Consider the following 10,566-nt stretch of genomic DNA (forward strand, 5'->3'; position numbering starts at 1 on the left):
GATATTTTGTATATCATCGAAATGGATGTAATGCACCCGTCTGGAATTATTTTTAAATATGGAATACTATTAACATAAATAATATTTTTTTAAAGGGTTCAGACGAATTTCAATATATCGCGAGCAAATAATGTGCATTACATGAAGATGTTTTACATCAGTGAACGTGAAAACATCATCTTTCAAAAAATCCGCCATTTTCTTCTCGCTTTATTTTTTCTTTCTTAATGTAATTAACATCGAATACAGATTCGTTTCAATGCTCATCAGCGCAATGACTTTACTGACATGTTTACTTTTCTTTTTTATTTTACAGAATTGTTTGCATTCCATATGGTTTCTACGTTGCAAAATTTGTTCAGTTTGTTTTCCTAATCCAACTATGAAATAATTGTGGAAGGTAATCTTTTTCTCGTCCCTACAGCCTCTTTCACATGGAAGAGATGTTGTTTGCCCCCCCACCCCACCCCTCTCTCTCTCTCTCTCTCTCTCTCTCTCTCTGCATTAAATAACCTGAAAAAGGTTGATATGCCGTAAAACAAAAACAACCATCTCACTCTCTCTCTCACACACTCACTCACTCACTCACTCACACACTCTCTCTCTCTCACACACACACTCATTCACTCACTCACACACACACACACACCCTCTCTCTCTCTCTCTCTCTCTCTCTCTCTTTATTCTATCGTTATGCTAATCGTAGATGCTCAACAGTGGTCAAATTACTGATGCCCCATGTAAAACGTTCAAACCAAGAACTCGTCTAGTTAGAATTGCGGTAAGGAACTCCCTTTCTCTCTTTTCCTTCTGTACAAGAAAATCAAAGATAACCTCTGTGAACAAGTTTTAACAACGATTACCGATTCCGATTCTTTATAAATCTCTAAATATTTAACTATAGAGTTGTTATTTTCCCCGATTTCTGTAAAAAAAAAGAAAAAAAAACACTTGTTAAATATGCAGATATTCTCCTAAACGTGAATTTACACTTGTGGACCATGATCTGTAGATTTTAGCTTTACTGGTAATTTAAAATCAATATATATATATATATTTATTATTCTATCATTTATTGCCAGCATTGGAAGATTTTTCTTTAAACAAAATAAAATCAAATAAAAAAGACAATTAAAAGAATCGTTTTGGCATCGGAAAATAGGCACCAACTTTTCTGATTACGATACCGATTCCGATATCCCCAAATTTATCGATTCTTTCGATTCCCGATTCCGATTCCGATTAATCGTCAAAACACCAATATATGTATATGTGTGTGTTTGTATGCATGTATACATATATACATACACACACACAATCAAATATACTATCAGGCCGCTCGGCGTTGCCTGGTCGTAAAATATGCATAAATATTATATTTGAATTTATGCAGATTTCATATTTATTATTATATTGTACCTAATATAGAGTAGTGATTTCAAAAGTTTAAAATATATGACTTGTGTGCCATCATCTAGAATCGAAGCCAAAGCATATACCTCCCCAATCTTATTCCTTGCCGTCTGACCTAAATCCATAAGAAACTTAAGAAATAACGTTGTTAAAGATATAAATGTATGTTTGCATATGCGTAAAAATAACACGTTGAGTTGACTTACACCTACAAAAATCAATTAATTATTAATTTTTACCTATTTTAGCGGTTATTTTTATCAGCTAAAAAATAAACCGAATTTGTTCCACAGTCCAAATCTCCTATATATCATGTTTCAAATATGTAGACCAAAAATTGACACAGTAGTTTGGTGCAGACCGTTTCTCATATAGTGAGACAAGGTCACTTTTACAGGATGACCAAAAAAAAACAAAAAAAAAGAGGCCATCTAGAACATATGCTGTAGAACGGAGAAAAAAAAAGAAAAAAAGGCCAAAGACCCTAGTGTTTTGATGTGATCTTTTGAATATAATAAACTAGTTATGACCAAAGTTTCATTCCATTCGGACAAAACACTAAAAACGGGGCCTAATTATAGTTGGGGCCCGTTTTTTATGGGTCACCCTGTATATGTACATTAGCAGATCGCCCAGCGTTAACCGGTCTTAAAATATGCTTAAATATATTTCAATTCATGCAGATTTTGTATTTAATTATTATAGAACGAATACTCTATTGGTTATTATATTGTACCCAATATATATATTAGTGATTTCAAGAGTTAAACAAAAATGACTTGAACGTATGAATGTATATTGGCACATCCGTGGAGAATCCTTTTAACTCGAGTTACATCTGCCAAATTCATTTTTTCTGTTTTCAATCCTGATCTCCTTTGCAGTTTCTAATAGAACGTTCGTCGGTCTGTCACGTTTTAACTTGTCCTCGTTAGTGGAAGTAAATACATAAAGACTCAATAGGTTTAGAGGAGAAGGATTTATTTAGAATCCTTTAATGAAATCCAAAATCTCGTTCGTATATAATTTAACTTTCGGAATCAGAGATTATTTTTACTGAACATTTCACACGCACACAAAAAAAAAACAGGTACATTTGTATCATTGGTGTCGCATAAGATAACCATGTAAGAATACCAGGTGTTGTATATGTAACATAATGCGGACGGTTATATGCAAATAGCCGTGAGAGAAATGAAGAAATAAATGTCGTTGTACAACAAAAAAGCGAGTTGAAGTTTTTTCCTATTCCTTTGTCTACTTTGCGACTGAGGCTACAACGTGTTGGATAAGTTTGTAATTTGCAACAATATATATATGTGTGTGTGTGTGTGTGTGTGTGTGTGTGTGTGTGTGTGTGTGTGTGTGTACTAGCAGGACCCGTTAACTGGCGTTGCCCAGAAAAAGCCTGCCGCTTCTCCCGCAAAAAATTAAACTATGGTTGTTAGTGGTCACTGCCGTCCCTGAACAATTGCAAACACTGGCGGCCGTGGCCGAAATTAAATAATCTGTCTTTCACTGGCGATTAGTGTTGGTTTGGGGCGATAACATGCAGATACTGTTTGAATTTAAAAAATAAAAAAAGCAATTAACGGAATGCGTAAACTAGTAAGAATGAATAAAATTACGAAAACATAGTCCATTAGAATAATAATGGAAAGTAAAACAGAAGTTTTACAAGTTAGGGATTCTCGCTGTATATGAACTGTTTAGAGTGATTGAAATCAGTGGTAGCAGTGCTAGCTGTTTCCGTTTGTTGTTCAAGTCTTCCTCTCCTTTTCAAGTCTTCCACCAAAAGTATTAAATTTAATTCCAGTTTTATGTCGTATTTTTAACGTGTAAAACAATTACGACTTTTTCCACATAATTTCTTTGACTATTATGACCAGGTTCAACGTTGCTTAACTTCAATGACCCAGCGTGAACCAGTGTGTAAACATGATTATGCCCTATTATATCTGAGAGTGCATACACATGACTTTACATATGTAAAGATCTATATGCGTGTAAAGGTGTATGTACACACACATATATATGCGTAAGTATGTGCTCGGTTTTATCTCTATATATGCAGCAGGGTTAGATATCTAATAAGATAAGGAAAATACATAGATTAATATACAAGGTGGAACAATAAAATTGTCGCCCCAGAAAAGACGTATAACGAGCGAGTTCGGAGATGCGCCGCTGTACAACTCATGCTCTCTACCGATCCCAGATATGACAACAGAACTATTGCCAACACCCTCCAAATGTAAATCCGAACAGTTTAAAATTTGAGGTCACAGCTCAATGCATCGGACGACCACTTTCTTTTTACATGGATGTCACCACTTATCAAGGCCCGGAAGCCACTCGGGGATAAGGGTTATTGCGTGTACAGTAATCAATGGGATAGTATCGTTGTACTCATCAGTATTGGAGATTTGATAGAGTGTCTTACTTAAGGGGGCGGTTTGTCAGGAATTTGTTTATGTTGTACTTGAAGACATCCAAGTTGAAGTCAGGTGGGAAACAAGTAAACGGAAGAGAGTTCCACAGTCGTGCACTTCTGAGAAAGAAGCTCTACTCATGGAATATACACTTGGATTTAGGCACAGATAAAGAGTGGGGAAAATTAATGACAGTGGTTTCAGCCAGACGGGTGTTTTTCATGAAAGATTGGCGAGAGGGGACTAGAGATTGGAGCTCAGACAAGCACTTGCCATGGAAATAACAATAAAACAAAGACAGACTCGCAACGTCTCTTCTGTGGGAGAGAGGTTGCAGGGAAAAGAAAAGGGCATCCCCCACTAAGCCACGAAGTCTATTTTGTACTCTGTCAAAGCAGGATAGGCTGTTTTTAGCAGCTCCTGCCCAGATATGGCAGCAGTACTCCATCCTTGGACGTACTTGGCTTTTATACAGATAGAGAATTGCATCAGTAGTGAGATATCTTCTAGAGCGGTAGAAGGATCCCACCATTTTCCCAGCTTCCTTGGCAACAGACCTGATGTACGTGTTCCATGTCAGATCAGGAGTAAAGGACAAACCCAGAAGCTTGTCAAAACATGAAGCCTCCCCAAAGGAGAGCCATCCACTTCAATTTTTGCCAGATGGGGATCAGAGCGTTGATGATGTAAAGATAGAAGCTTGGTTTTGGATGCATTAAAAGTAACCAGTCACCTCTTCCCCCACTGTACCACGCGTTCAAGATCAGAGGAAGAGAATCAGAGAGAACTTTGTCATTTACAGCCTTTGATGTGTTGCCATAGATGGTAGGGTCATCAGTATAGATGTCAACGAATGATTTAAGTATGTGTTTTGGGAGATCATTGATGTAGATCAGGAAGAGAGTTGGGCCCAGGATTGACCCCTGAGGGACTCAAGCATTAATACTGTGGGCCTCTGATTTCTGACCATCAACCACTACTCTTATGAACCTATCGGAGAGAAATGATTGAATAATTGAGAAAACATTTCCAGTAATACCCTAGCTGGAAATCTCGTAAAGTATGCCATATCTTATCGAAGACCTTCGATATGTCAAGAGCAATTGCCCTGGAAAGGAATCCTTTGTCAAGAGATTCACTAATCCTATGAGATATAACCGTTAGCACATCTGCTGTAGATCTTGCGGAGCGGAAACCATATTGCATGTCACTAAGAAAGTTGTTTTTGCTGAGGTGATTGACTACTTCTTAATTTAATATGGATTCCAACAACTTACTCATGACACACAGGAGACTTATTTATCTGTACTGAGAGGGAGATGACTTTTCGCCTGAAATTTTAAATACAGGGCATACTGATGACGTTTTCCAGGGTGTTGGAAAGCACTTCTCCTTAAAGAAACGTTTAAACAGTTTTGTAATTATGGGGGCAAGTTCTGTGTTGAGCTTTTTCAGCACTATAACTGGAATGCCGTCAGGGCCAGTTGCTTTACTGGAATCAAGGTTCTTGATGAGCTTGGCAACCTCACTCACAGATGTTTGTATGTTGCATAGCGTGTTGTCTGTTATAGGAGGAAATACTGGGATTTGATGGCCTTGGTCGCATAGGATAAAATTAGTTGCAAAGTTATTAGCAAATAGTTTGGCCTTATCTGATGCTGACGAGATGACCTCAGGTCCATTGATGATAGTTGGGATAGAACGCACGCTTCTGTTCAGGATCCTGTTTGCTATTTGCCAAAACTGGTGGGAACCAAGCTGCTGTTCAGCTACTTTGGATTTAACAGACTGGGCATATAGCTCTCTTGCATTTTTTATTACTCTTTTACAGTGGTTGGTGGCAGTCCTAAAACAGCTTTAGTCTCAGTACATCTATTACGTTGGTAGCTATGGAAAAAGTGATTTCTGTGCGCGATAGCAGCAGCACATTCTGGGGAGAACCATGGCTGGCTGTTAGGTTTTTGTTGGAATTTTTTGGATGGTATGAATCGGTCTATTCCTACAATTAACCATTCGGTCAGGTCTGATACTATAGAGGACACATCCTTTTTAAACATGGAATGCAGAGGTAGATCAGATATGAATGTACGGAAGCTATCCCAGTCAGCCATAGAGTATCGATATACAGTACGGTGGAGAGGTACGTCTGAGGACTTATTACATTTCATTTTTATCTTAACTGATACAACGGAGTGGTTGGGGGATCCCAGAGGAGATAGAACCGAACATGAACATAGCTCAGGGGAAGTTGTGAGACAAAGGTCTAGAAGGCTTGCATATTGACCGGTAGTATCGGGCACACGGGTGGGTTCGTAAATAATCTGAGTGAGGTTATAGGCAATGGCAGAATCATGACAGAAACCTCCCCTCATCATCTGTCTTATTTGAGTTCGTCAGCCATTCCACATTATGGACATTGAAGTCACCGCAAATGTGAATGTTAGCCGAAGGATGAGCAGACAGGATGTGGTCAATTTTCTCAGATATACTCTTAAAGATATTAACCCCACTGTTGTGGGGGCGATAGAGGACAAATATAAATGCAGCGGTGTAAGCTGGTGCACATATAAGGTAAATTAGGGTCTTCTCTGAAGATATCCCTACCACATGGAAAGCCATCTTTAATGTAGACACATACTCCATGCTCATGGCGATCTTAGATGTTGTTAGAGTATCCCATAATTATGAACTCATCTAGGAAAGTGGTCGGCCCAATGCCAGTTTCACTTAGAAAGAATATGTCCAGTGTTTACACCCCTGGAAGGTTGGAACGTAGACCCCTAATGTTGGAGAAGGAGACATGGTAGTATGGGGTCTACGTTGAAGGATGGGGCTCTAGGTTTATTCGTGTTTTTTTTCTGGAGATTTGTCATGTTAAGGTTTTGGGATTTGTGGAACAGTTCGATAGACTTGGTTGGAGCAGGACAGAGAGGGAAAGTAAGAGAGAAAAAGACAGGAACATTTTTTGTAGCACATGATAAGGTCAAGCCGTAACAATTACCCACTAGTATTGCATCGAGAGGTCCTACCAGAAACTACTGCATGGTCCAGAATCCATTCACTAAACGGCAATACAGCAGCCCCGGTACTTTGCACCTGCTTATAGGACAGCCTGCTTAGTGGTCAATCCAAGGTTCGGGTCCCTGGATATCAGGCGGATAACGTCGGTCCAGATGAAACGTTTACCTCCAGCACTCTTACTAGTGACATGACCACAAGGATAGACATAGAAACAGAAAAGTTCCGACATCTCTGGCTGCTGTTCACGAAGTACTACTGACCTGGAAAGCAGCTTTTTCTTCACCCTCTCAGAAAAATCACTCATTTGAAATGAGGACTGAATGACAAAAAGGAGAAGCGAGAGTTGCTGGAGCTGCCGATAACACATCCACATGCATTATCTACTCTCCATTAAAAAAAAAAGATGAGAAGGACTTATTAATGTCTCCTTAGTATAAGTCCTTTGCCCCATTCCCAGTTTAGGATATTACTTGAAGATACTCCTCTCCCATATTAATGCATGGATACTTTTTGCATGTATTTGTATTAATTTACATTTGGAGAACTCGTTTAAAAACTGGTTAAGAGTAATACCTTTAGGGTTACGTATTAAGTTTAGACTAGCTAAAAGTAATGCATACTGTAGAGAAAAAAAAGCCGCGTGTTTCTGAGTTTAGATAATAGTGCATGTATCATTTGAGAAATGTTCATATTCATGGGAGATTTTTTTTTATCGTTTTAAATATAAGAAAAATTATTGGTTAATAATAATATATTTGACAAAAAAGATTCAGGAAAAAAATACATAAAAAGAAAACAAGATAACTACAGTTAAAATGTTTAGGATTAAAGTCAAAGCTGGAATAAGGAAAAAATAAAACAAAAAGTTTGCAATATATAAATGTTAGTAGACTTCAAAAGTTACGGATAGAAAGATTCCTTATCTTTGTGTCCAGGGAGCTTGACTTAGCCTTCTTGAGTTCACAGCGTAAGAGAGGGAGATGCTAGCCAACCAGTCTGGTTTTATGCCGGTACTTAGAGGGTATGTTCGGTGGCGGTAGTGGTGGTGGGCGAATCTTGGTGAGTTCTATATTTTTATTTATTTAGAGGTGGTGAAGCGGAAGCCCCAGTTTGAAGACACCCCTCAGGAAGATATGAATCAAGGATTTCATCGAAAAGGTCCAGCCAATCATGTATGAAACCCCCTAGCGGCCAGCAGATTGTCAGAGAGATTTAGGGGGCTTACACACAATAGTGAATGCATGTGCGAAAAAGGACTTGAAATGTAGGTCCTACAGGCGCCAAACAAACCAGATCTTGACTGAGAAGGCAAAGTTCGTCAGGTTGCTCATGCCACCTCATATCTTCGAGGTCGTCTTGAAGGTCAACACCAAAGTGCTCACAAATCCTAAGATACCCAGGCTTGGCTTTGGAAGGAGTACTACGACTTTGGATCCTTCTTTCACTGTCCCTCCTCCTCCCTCGACTTGAACCCGTTTGGTCATACGTCGAGAACATCACCACATGACCTCTCACAACATCAAAGCCAGCTTTGATCGCAGCCATCCCTCGAGTATTGCCGAACTCTCGTCAGTGCTTGTAGAAAAATACATGCTCCCAGTTCCGGACCTATATCGAGGCGGTGATTGAGGTGAAAAGCGGCCACATTAAATAGATAGCTCTACTACATAATCAAGTTACCTGAATTGATATTTTCAATAAAAAATTTTACAATAAATCTTTAGTGTTGTTTTCTTTAGGGAGATAATAAATAAATAATTGAAAATATTATATATATATATATATATATATATATATATAAAGTAATCAATTTATAATACATTTAAATAGGTGTAGAGAGATAAAGTAAATATGTATATATAAATATATATATGAGAAAAATAACATGCAAACATGTATGCATACGTATACATGTATATGCACTTGAAATTTATATATATATATATATATATATATATAGATATATATAGATATATATATATATATATATATATATATATAATAATGCAGAAGGTAAAAGAAAAAAGTAGATAGAAATCTAAAGATATATTAAAAAGCGTTGTTTTTTTTTGTTTTTTTGTTAGTTTTAGATTGAATTTAGGGAGGCATAATAGAAGCTCGTTTTTTGTTCAATTATATTTTTCAGTGAACTATGTGAGATGGTTTGATTAATCGTCGTGTGCACTTGCTATGCATACGTTTAATCAAACCTCTGCTTTCACCCTTGAAAAAGCCTGCCTAACATTTGGGAGAAACGTTTAATTTCAGCTTTTCTTTTCTTTTCTTTTTGTCTTTTTGTTTCAATCCATAGCACATATGTAACAAAGCAAAGATCCACTTTGTCAAACGGTTGTCTTAAAGTCTAGCACAAAAAACCCTATATGCAAGCTTTTGCAATCATACGAAAGCATGCATGCGTATAGGGTTTTTTGTGCCCGACTTTAAGACAGCGCAACTGTTTGACAAGGTAGAACTTTGCTTTGTTTTTTTTTTGTTTTTTTTAGTAGATTGTTCACATTTCGCAGCCACACCCAAACTTCTTTGGCTTAAAGATCAGAATACAAATTCATTACTTTTAGCTTCTAACGACAGCCTTCGGCTAACAGTTTACGACACGTAAATGCAGCGCAAAGACATCACGCCCATTAAAATTTAAAGCTATACCCGGCTCAACGTTACTGCGCGTTCATTAACAAGACGGATGTCCTCTATATGCAATCTACGCGTCTATGGACGAAATCTTTATTCCGAAATTCAGCGTGACAAACTGAAGAACCGACCAAACGACAGGATTGTCTCATAATCAGATGGTTGAACGAAGCGAATAAAAACGAACTTTCTATAAAAAGCAGTTTGTGCTGGCATGTAAATCACCCTTTGACACGTAACTACTTTACATAAATAAGCACGCACTAACACGCGCTTATACACATATTGGGAGTCGACGGTCGTTAAGTGGTCAACGATACGGACTGACGACTTACGTGTTCCAAGTTCGAATCCAGTTCGTTCCACAAAATTCCTTTCACTTAGGATGCTGGCAACCTTCACGCGACCCCTCCTGTAAGTATCCGATGTCTTACTAGAAATAATACTTACTAGAAAAATATCGGGGAAATCAATGCCAGCAATTGAACTTCGGATTCATAAGATAAGATATGATGATACGCATATACAATGGCGCCCAAAAGAAAGTTCGCAATTGTCATTTTTTTAAAATAAACTGCAAATTTAAGCTAAATTGACTGTAACTTTTTTAAATAGCCTATATCTCATTTGATTCGCCTTTTATTCCTCTATAATTAAAGCTGTTCATGTTTGACATTTAATTGAAGTATGCTAGTGTTCACGTCAAGTTAAAAAATAACTTCAACTCGTGAAGGCAAAAAGAAACTCCGCACAATGGAAAATTGTTATTTAAATGTAACTTTAGAACATTATTGCAACACAAATACAACTGAAACACAATGAACTAGTTAACATTTAGTAGCATAGCCCTTCTGCAATTTGACAGCCTGAAATCTTTTGAGCCTTCCTTGAATTAGGATTGAGGTCTGGAGATTGTGCAGGCCAATCCAAACACGGAGTATCATGCTCTACATGGAACTTCTTGACATTTCCAGCTGTGTGAATAGGAGCATTATCCTGCATAAAGATGGAATTATCATCCAAATTCCGGGCAAAGTAAGGTAGAAAATGC

At 37.7% G+C, this 10,566-nt stretch overlaps 1 long non-coding RNA gene across 1 annotated transcript in view; it reads left to right on the top strand.

The window, feature by feature from the left end:
* Positions 1 to 315: 315 nt before the first annotated feature.
* Positions 316 to 10,566, top strand: part of LOC145293992 (uncharacterized) — a 31,279-nt gene continuing 21,028 nt past the window's right edge. The window contains exon 1 of the long non-coding RNA XR_013869802.1: positions 316 to 400. This is a non-coding gene — a long non-coding RNA (uncharacterized LOC145293992). The remainder of the gene's footprint in view (positions 401 to 10,566) is intronic.

The sequence above is a fragment of the Euprymna scolopes genome, chromosome 15 (genome assembly GCF_053919585.1).
Source record: "Euprymna scolopes isolate OS-2025 chromosome 15, ASM5391958v1, whole genome shotgun sequence".
In the NCBI taxonomy this organism is placed as follows: domain Eukaryota; kingdom Metazoa; phylum Mollusca; class Cephalopoda; order Sepiida; family Sepiolidae; genus Euprymna; species Euprymna scolopes.